The following is a 10,261-nucleotide window of genomic DNA, read 5'->3' as shown; positions in this document are numbered from 1 at the left end:
GAAAACTTCAAGGGGGTGAAGCCCTCCCAGATCCCCAGAAAGCAGAGAATCAGGACCTTCTGGTGAACAGCACCAGCACATGCTTCCACAAGATCTTGAGAAACCACACAAGCCAGGCATTAGTTTTATGGACTAGGAAAACAGAATCCAACGATGTGAATTTTGCCAACAGAGTCATAGCTATTAAGTGGCAGATCCAGAAGCCCTGATGCTGTGCTCCTTCTGTTCCATCTTGCTGCCTCTTTCACCAGAGTTCAATCAGATCAGCTACAGTTGTAGGGCCCACATTTATTATTCAAGGGCCTCTTTGTTCTATCAAGTGTCTGCGACACACATAAAATCATTCCCGGTTGTAAAACAATGACATCGGTCTAGGATAAATGTATTAATGCGCTCTATAACTTAATAGCTAGCCATCCAACAAGAATTCCCTAGTGTTCCCTCCCCCACCAATTTAAAAGGGCCATTAAGGGGGATTTTAAAATTCCTAGATCTACCACAATTTTACCATCTTCATATCCGTAGCTTCTTTAATTTTTTTTGTGTATCATTGATTCATTTTTGAGAGCCAGAGGTTCTCCGTAGCTTCTGAAGCTGCCACAGCCCCACTGCATTCTTGGGTTAATGAAAATAATCACCATAAAGCCAACTGGAGTAGTGTAAATGGGTATTTTAAAACATTTTTTTGTCCAATAAGTGCAGTAAAGAGTTCACTCAGCAGGCTGGGAGGATGAAGGACAGTCCTGTGACTCTATTGGCAGAGAGCCCCTGAAAGCACGTGCTGGTTTCTTCTGGATTCCTCCCGATGTGCCTTTGCCACTGGTGATTTTAATCCGTATCCATTAACTGTGGTAAAATCCATCCAACATTAGTATAGAACAGCTTTTCTGAGTTCTCGGAGTCTTTCTAGTGAATCACTGACCTCGAAGATGGTCTTAGGGACCCCCCAACAAATCTTCCAAATAGCAAGAAGAGGCATTCAAAAATCATTCCACAGTTGAATCAGCCATCAGGAAAACAGAAAGGATGTTGGAAAGATGCTGTGAGTGGGGGCAAGTGAGTGAGGACCAACCTGTCAGAACTGGCAGAGGGCCTGACCAGGATGGCCTGGGATCTGAGAGGCTGCTTAGATGTCCATTGGCACGGACACAGACAAACAAGCAGTCTGCACAGTTTACTAATGGTGTAGCTGAAGGTGATTTGGAGGTTAATGTTCACTGTAGGAAAGAATAACAGCACATCTTCAAACTGGACAGGAAAAGAGGACTTGTAACCAAAGGCAAGGATTTGCTTATTTGCTAAACCACTGCCTTTCCTAACCACTGTTAAAAACAAATGTTAATAGAGACTTGCCCCAGGTTATAAAACAGGAGATGTGTGAAACGCAAACATGCCGCTTTGTGAAGGTGCAAATGTGTTTGCACTTAACCACTGGCAGTAATTAAGGTTGCTATTTTCTCAAACAATTGGTTACTTTTGGGAAGGAGAAGTAGAAATATCATCCAGTTTAATGAATTTGCCAACTGTTCCTACCGCATGTTTGAATTCATATAAGTCTCTATATAATCAATCAATGAATAAAAATAAACTTTGAATTAAAAGAAGAAAAAACCCACTAACTGCTTTCAGAGATGTATTTGAATGTTCTTTGTCAGTGGTGCAAACACTTCCCTTCTGGATTGGAGAACGTCCCGAGGGCCAGTTTGTGCACAGACCGGCCGGTCCTCTTGCAGTCATTTTGCTCTCTGAATCTGGAACTACTCATTCATTTTCAGTGAGGTAATATGCTACGTTGCTTTCCCGATTGTAAAGTGCTACACAAAAAGTAAGCAGTGATTCCTTTTTTTTTTTTTACTGTTTATTTATTTATTTTTGTAGAGAGCAAGCAGGGGAGGGGCAGAGAGAGAGAGAGAGAGAGAGACAGAATCCCAAGCAGCCTCCGTGCCATCAGCACAGAGCTCAGCGCGGGGCTTGAACTCACGAACTCACGATCATGACCTGAGCCATGACCTTATGGGCAGTGGCCCACAGTATCCCGTGTACAGCTTCTCAAGCATCCTGTTTTTTTCCATCTCACGTATAGCTTCTTGGTAAATGGGGGGTGGGGGGGTTGATTAGACGTGATCTGGTTGACAATAACAGGCTGGGGCAGACAGGAAGGGCTGAAGGCCTGGGAAGCATTTGTCCACAAGTGTGGGGGAAGCCACAGGAGTGAGGGGATAAGTCAGGGAATATTTTGGCAGACAGAACACGGAGTCCATGGGTATAGCAACTGAGTGATGGGGTATCTGTAAATATGTAGACTATGGCACAGGCAGTACAGAGCCATGCAGCACAGCAAAGAAGTTACTAACAAGGCCTGGGCGGGGGCGGGTCACAAAGACAAAGGCTTGCATTTTGGTTTTACCAATCAAAGGCTGTATGGTGTGGGGTAACTGAAAGTCTCTAAGTCTGAATTTTCTTAAATATAAACCAGGACGATAGCAACCTCCAGAATGAGTTACTGTTAAGATAAACTTTGACAATAAGCGTAAGGCATCAACGTAGCACCTGGCAAGTATCAAGTGATCATTAACTGTCAGTTCATATATTTACCATGACTATTTTCAAGTTAGAATCCACTGGTTTCAGCTGTGTGGAAAGGGCCGCTTCTGCAGGCAAATTCTCCCAGGGGGGAGGGAGATGGGTAACTCAGCTTTGCTGGGCATCACCCGAGCACCAGTCTCTTCCTTACGACACCTTCCTTCTAGGACCCCTGACCACAGGAGTGTGGTGGCTTCCCGAGGCCCAGAGAAGCAGAGGTGTGGGAGGATACACCGCAGCGTGGACGTTCCGGAGGAAATGTGTTCCGGGGACAACACACCCCATTACGCAGTGTCAGAGGTAACGAGACGTTTACAGTGTCTGGAGATCCTCTGCCAATGCGTCTCAACACTTCATTTGACTTAGAATGATCTTAATTATTCTTCACACTTGGGCAAAACAGATCTAGCCACTTGCAGAGGACACAGGGGCCATAAAATGCACTAACTGAGCGCCCAGCCTCTGCCTGAGCTCTTCATTCTCAGATCCGGGTAAGAAGAGCCCCTCTAACTGATGAAGGAAATGACGCTGAGTCAGTGTCCCTCAGGCAGCTGAGTGGGCAGCTCTGAGGCCACAGAGTTCACGGTTACCATGGGGGCACCTTACCATGGTAACAACGCACAGCAGAGATGGTGCCGCATGCTGAGAAAGAAGAACTCGGAAAAATGGAACAGATGGCCTGTTGTCTGTTTCCACTTTGGTCATGACAGATGAGCAATGGATCCAATTATATGGCTGGAAGGGGAAAGCCATTGAAGACATTTGGGATCTACGGGGCTGGCTGTGGGGCCATGGAACGGCACCAGGTGCGTGCAGTACTGGCTCAGGGGTAGCCATGGTAACTACAGACGTGCTCCGAGAAGTCACACCCTGGACCACACATCACTTGGGGAAGGAAGTGAGGATGGAGGGGGTCACCACCAAGCCCAGCAGACGGTTCCTGCGGTCTGTGCGGACAAGGAGGATAAGGACACATCACCGGCACCACGTAAGACTGAATTGAAAAAAAAAAATGCCTTCATTCTTTATCTTTTTGTCCAAGAAAGATTAAGTACTCACTTGTTGATATTAGTGTTAATCACTCAGTGATGCTTCAAATGTTTCCCATGAATGTTGAAAAGAGAGATGATGATTTCATATTAAAGTAAATGATAAACATATGCCCTAGAAGAGCTTTCTTGAAGTTGGATTTGTAGTACATTAGACGTGTAACTCAATAAAAGGTGTCTTGTCAAATACGTTTGGACAATCTAAAATTAAACAGGTCTCCTCATGAAAGGATCTCACGGTCTTGATGATATAAATTATGGATATCCAAGCACAGCATATAAAATATGGCACTCCCAAGGCTTATTTAAGGAATAGCACTTTTTATCTCGAGTATTTGGCGGAAGAGGGAGCAGGAGTATAAGTTAGACTAATGTTTTGCAGAAACTCCTTTGTTTTTTGTTTGTTTGGTTTTGGTTTCGGTTTTGGGAGAGGGAGGGGCAGACAGGGGTTGGGGCGGAGACAGAATCCCAAGCAGGTTCCACACCCAGGGCAGAGCCTGACATAGGGCTAGTGAGCCAAAATCAGAGTTGGATGTTTAACCAACGGAGCCATCCAGACACCCAGGAAGCCCCTTTGGAAAAGGCTGCATTAGGGCCTGTTAGGAATGATTACCATTCCGACTTGGTGACAAAAATCACCCAAATTAGCATGGAAAAATGGCTGGGATTTTACTGATCTATTTAAGACCAGGAAAAGTTCCTTAGTTGCACTTTCTCCATGTATAAAATGAGAATAAGACCCCAGTCTTGAGTTTTTCATGAAATGCTCCATGCATGTGGCCAATATCATTGTGGCTTCATTAATGTTTCTATTTAGTCATGAGCGTGAAATAAAAGCTGTCTCGTGGACGTTTTCCAAATAGGAGGCACTAAATGAAAATAAAAGTTATCTAGTGATTGGCATATACCACTTTATATTTTAGGAGGCTTACATTCCAAATGCGTTGACATTCTCCAAAACTTTGTTGAAAAATGCTATATACCCTTGGCATAGGGTAATGCTCTGTTCAATTAAGTAGCTAATATATTCATCTCCTAGTAATCTTTTGCAGTGATAGTATAGCACATTCCCAATCAAAGATGTGATAAAGAAGTTCTGCCTCAGAAAGCCTATCCCGAATAATGCAGGATTAATGGCTATGCATCCTGCCCACGTATGCTACAAAAATGTATGCAATGACGTATGTTTTCAGACCACTAATAATCAAATCAGCCTAGAAATTCTTCTGCTTTGCTGGTGTTCCTGTGGCACCAAATTGATAGCAGACCTCTAGCTCAATATTTAATGAATTTTCTCAGGAAATCTTCACCGATAATGAAAAGGACAATGGAGGCTGCAGTGAAAAAGCTCACAGCCAAAAATATTACAATCGGGCTTGGTGAGTGAGCCGGACCTCAAAAGGAACGTGCTCGCCCCGAGGCTGCCGGCGTTCTCTGTGTTCTGCAGATGGGCGGGCAGCTGCTGCCTCTGCCAAACCCACGGTCTTCGGTCTGCCCCTTTAGCACTGGGCACCCCTTTAACACCCCTTTAGCACTGGGCAGAGCTGCAGTGGCTCCGTGAGGAGATGAATGAACACGGTAGGTGGAGGGAGAGAACGCTGCAGAGAGAGGGGCACAATCCGATCGGAGGGTAAGGAGGTGAGAGCCAGGCTCTGCTTCAAGCTCTACTGCATACGGTTCCCCGGGGCTGCAGTCCCTGCCTTCCAGGCTACACCTTGTAAATCACAAGCCAGAGTGGCCTTGGGGCCACTGGGTCTGCTAATGGGCTCTGGTATATTGCACTGAGAGCTGCCCACTCAGATGACCTCCACAAATCTTGTTACTTGGAGGTGTGGGTGCCAGAGAAATAAGGATTGTATTTGGAAAGAAAAATTAATCATCCAAATTAAGTGGGAAGATTCTGGTCTGAGGCAGTAAAAGCGTTATTAAAGGAGAAGGAAGAGGTGACGGGGGAGTGTGGTGAAGGATATTCGTATATATGTTGTTAAAGAACGCAATTCAACTGAGTAAAATTTAAAGATCTTCTTGGCTTAATTCAGTAATTCATGAACTGGACAGCATCCCATCTAGCAGCCAGAAAGTAGCTCTGAGAAGATGTACAAAATGGGAGGCTTGTATAGACAAGAATGAGGAAAGAGGAGATGGTTTCCATCCCCCCTATGGGGGCCAGAAGGGATCTACAGGGAGGATTGCCTTGTTAGCGCTGACCAGGTAATTCTAGACTGAATGGTGACACATTAACACCCCTGGGAGAGGCTGAAATTACACTTAAGTATTGTCTTGGTTTCCTGGTGTGGGACTTAGCACAAGCGACTCCATTTTGGGCCTACTGTCTCTTTTTGAACAACATGTGACTCTATGGTTGTACGTGAGAATTCAAGCTCAGTGTTTCTTCCAGTTCAGTGTGGTGAATAACAGTCTCGATGTGGTAATATGATAATAATGAAAATTATAATAATAGCAACCATTTATTGAGTGCTTGTGATATTTCAGGCACTGTGCTAAGGGCCTTACAGCCTCCACTTCATCCCATTTTTACTATACACAGGCACTATCATTGTCCCCATCTTACTTATTAGGAAACTGAGGCTCAGAGAGGTAGAGCAGCTCAGTCAAGTTCACACGGCTAGCTGGGAGTAGAGCTTGGTCTTCTAACTCCGATGATGGGAGCTCGTAAACCACAAAGCTATACTGATGATAAGTCATAAAATTTGGGGTGAGGGGGTCAAGTAGATTTAAATTTTTTTTTGTTTTTAACATTTTACTTATTTTTGAGAGAGAGAGACAGAGCGCTAGTGGGGGGAGGGGCAGAGAGAGAGGGAGACACAGAATCCGAAGCAGGCTCCAGGCTCTGAGCTGTCGGCACAGAGCCTGATGTGGGGCTCGAACCCATGAGCTGTGAGATCATGACCTGAGCTGAAGTCGGACGCCTAACTGATGGAGCCACCCAAGCATCCCGGGGGTAAAATAGATTTTAATGAGCAGAACACCTATTTCTTGCTATCATAGAGCTGATGCTTAGGAAGAGAAGATAAAGTATTTCAAATAGTAAATGAGATGTTTATAGGGGTGTGTACGGCTGGAAAGGGGGAGAGCAGGGTGCTGTGGGGCATTTCACAGGGTCTCCTGACCAAATCCACCCCCTACATCACTCTGCCTCTGTCCACAGCTGTAGACACCAGCCCTGACACATCTGCATGAATATAATTAATTAGAAATTTCAGGTTCATCCCTCCCACCTCAGATCTGATTTCAGAGATTGCCCTGATTCTCCGCTCCACACAATGAAAATACAGAATCACTGCGCATATCTTCATCTTCTATTGCCTTCACTGCCTACAGAATAAAAGAGTGTATCTTCTTAACCAATTTATATACTTGATCTCTATGTCCTTTTGCGCTTCCTGGATGTGCAAGGGAAGAGAGGCACATCTAAAATTCCGAGTCCCAGTCTTTTTCACCCAACTGATTGTGCTTCCGGCCTTGGGAAGAGTCAGACTCAGGGTGTGGGAGACGCAGGGTGTGGGCGCCATTGCCCGTTTGGTTCCAGTCAGGTCGACCCTCGGCAGCTAGATTTGACCCTGGAAACCCTGGAAACATTTATCCCTCTACTTCGGATCCTGTCATTCTGCTCTCGTGTGTCCAAGTACCTGGAGGCCATGTTTTTGACTCTGGACAGGTTTTCAGGAACAGGCCTGTTCCCTGAGGATTCTGGAGACACATGCAGGGGTGTCCCATGTGGAGGCCAGGGGGATAGGCTCTTATTTTCCCCTATCAGCTCCTTCGCCTCGAGGGGAGCTAACCTTTTATTGCTCTCCAGAAGCCAAAGAACAAGGGGTAGGTACAACAGGAACAGTGAGATCTGAGGAGAGCGTCTGCTCCAGACTCATAGCAGGAAACACTCTGCCCCCCCCCTCCCGGGTCCTAATCCCTCAAGGTGGGCGGGGGGTGCTGTGGAAGGTTTTAGTACAAAACACAACATAACCTATGGTTACCTTCTGACAGCAGCCCAGCAAGTGGGGAACGGGGAACTCGGCTCCTCACAGCAGAGAGCTCTCTCCAAATCCTGTGTTTGTGTTTTCTGCTTCCAGACAAAAGAGAAGGTGGTCCAGCCATTGGCGGTGCCTTCCAGTGATGACCATGCCTGGAAAATAGAGCTGCTTTAGTGACTGTCCTTCAGGACAGACATCCTCTTGTCTAGAGTCTCTAGCATGTGAAGTGACACTCTAGTCTTCAGGGACACGTCTCGACACGGGCCCCAGAAAGAGGCAACAGCTTTCACACGTTTCAAATTCACTCTTGCAACGGTACAATTGAAATTCTTCCTGCCTCTGTACATTTCATTTTAAACAGCAAATGTGAGAATACAGGTAACTCATAATTCGTTAACTTTTCTGTTCCCGAATATTTAATTCCTGTCCATGTACAGTTTAAATAATTGCTTCAAAATACTTTATGAATATCAGCCATCCTAGAATGGATTCCTAAACTGATAGTCAGGTAAAACTCTGTGAAGTCTCTTCCCAAGAGTAAATGATCCCTTTAAAGGAGATTTTTTGTTTCCCTTCCCTTATGTTCATCTGTTTTGTCTCTTAAAGTCCTCATATGAGTGCAGTCATATGATTTTTGTCTTTCTCTGACTGATTAATTTCACTTAGCATAATACCCTCCAGTTCCATCCACATAGTGGCAAATGGCAAGATTTCATTCTTTTTGATTGCTGAGTAATACTCCATTGTATATGTGTGTGTGTGTGTGTATATATACATAATATACATAATTTATATAATTTTACATTATACATAATTATAAATACATTTAATTATACATTAAATTATACATTATATATATATATATATATATATATATATATATATATATATATATATATAAACAGGGAGGGGGACAAAACAGAAGAGACTCATAAATATGGAGAATAAACTGAGGGTTATTGAGGGGTTGTGGGAGGGGGGATGGGCTAAGTGGGTAAGGGCCATTAAGGAATCTACTCCTGAAATCATTGTTGCACTATATGCTAACTAATTTGGATGTAAATTTTTAAAAATAAAAAAACAAAATTAAATAAGTAAAGATTAAAGGAGATTTTTTTTCTCACCAAGGCTTGAAAGGTGTGGACATACAAACATATGCACGTGAATAAAACCTTCCAAGTCCTTGCAGCCTATTTTGTATTTTTGCCAGGAAATGAATGCTAGCTTTCCTTCTGAAGGGTTGCTACTATTTTTCCCTTGGCATATGTATCTTCCAGAATCCTGAATGTGATGGTTCTGTGGTTGCTGCATGGCGTAACTATTAAGAATGCCATGCTTCATTTAATAATCTGCTCTCTTCCCATTTTTCATGGGGCAATGTCCAATTAATTTCACATTGTACTCTTGATGGCTAGAACCAATTGGTTGTTTCAACTCAAAACTTTTCACCTAGATAGAAATAATTATGGTGAGTAAATGAGATTGTATAACCAAAAGAGAGAATTGATTTAGCCTTCATTTATAGGATGACACTTCTAATTTTTACGTACCTCACTTAAATTAATCACAGACTTTTCACAAAAGGTGTGCATCCAGAGCCCTGATTTAATAGATTTGCTGGCTGTTTTACAATGTTGAAAGATTAACCTCAGGTTGTGTGTGTAGCACGATGTTTACAGTTTCTATTATAGATGTCATTTGCTGCTGTTCTCTAATTGCAATGATTAACTATGCATTATATTAACAATGACTTATACATTTTTTTTGAGCACATGAAGACAATTTATGTCAAGAAGTAAATGCCCACAAGGATGAAGGATTGATGCGTCTGTAACTGGACCTCCGTGCCTTCCCACGTGGCCATGCCAGGATGGTGCCTTCCTCCAGGGCAAGAGCATCTACCTTGATAGGATGTATTTCTTTATACTCTCCAGAAGCCATGAGGAGACAGATCCATAGTTTTTAATTCTGACTCCCAATGAAAGCCGATATTGGTGACTGGTATGACAATTCTCTAAATACACTGACTAAAGAAAAGCAATATGATTAAAGAGAAGCAGCAGTCAATATTGACTCCAAGAAACTATAAATCTTGATATTCCATACAACAAATATGTATGTTTATTATTACTCATTAGAACTGATGAGCCAGAATTCAATGTATCCAGCAAAGGAACCAGATTTCTACTTGCCTACAGCAGATGATGCCTTACGCCAGGTAAATAGTAGAAAAAAGCTAATTTAATTTTGTCATCAGGATTTCCCCACTGAGGAAGGATAAATTGAAAACAGACTACTAGGACACTTTCTAATATCTGTTTATAAGAATCATTAAAGAGGCCCTACACTCTCTTTTTTAAAATTTGTTTTTAATATTTACTTTTGAGAGAAAGAGAGACAGAGTACAAGTGGGGAAGGGGCAGAGAGAGAGGGAGACACAGAATCTGAAGCAGGCTCCAGGCTCTGAGCTGTGAGCACAGAGCCCGATGTGGGCTCGAACCCACGCACTGCAAGATCATGACCTAAGCTGAAGTCGGACACTTAACTGACTGAGCCACCCAGGCACCCCAAGCCTACACTCTCTTTACTTATGATTAAGGTTTATTATCTGTATTTAAGTTCTACAAGCACATAGTC

General features: G+C 43.5%; 1 long non-coding RNA gene across 2 annotated transcripts; it reads left to right on the top strand.

Moving 5' to 3' along the window:
* The first annotated feature begins 3,197 nt into the window (after positions 1-3,197).
* LOC123380692 lies at positions 3,198-10,044 on the top strand. 2 transcript variants are annotated; one of them, XR_006586774.1, is made up of 3 exons: positions 3,198-3,571; positions 7,724-8,002; positions 9,403-10,044. It is a non-coding gene; the product is annotated as an uncharacterized LOC123380692 (long non-coding RNA). The 2 variants fall into 2 exon arrangements; XR_006586775.1 differs by having other exon boundaries at positions 9,394-10,044.
* The last annotated feature ends 217 nt before the right edge of the window (positions 10,045-10,261 follow it).

Source organism: Felis catus, chromosome D1 (genome assembly GCF_018350175.1).
Source record: "Felis catus isolate Fca126 chromosome D1, F.catus_Fca126_mat1.0, whole genome shotgun sequence".
NCBI classification, from domain to species: Eukaryota; Metazoa; Chordata; class Mammalia; order Carnivora; family Felidae; genus Felis; species Felis catus.
Note: the sequence above shows the minus strand (reverse complement) of the source record. Positions and strands in the feature narration are given on the sequence as shown.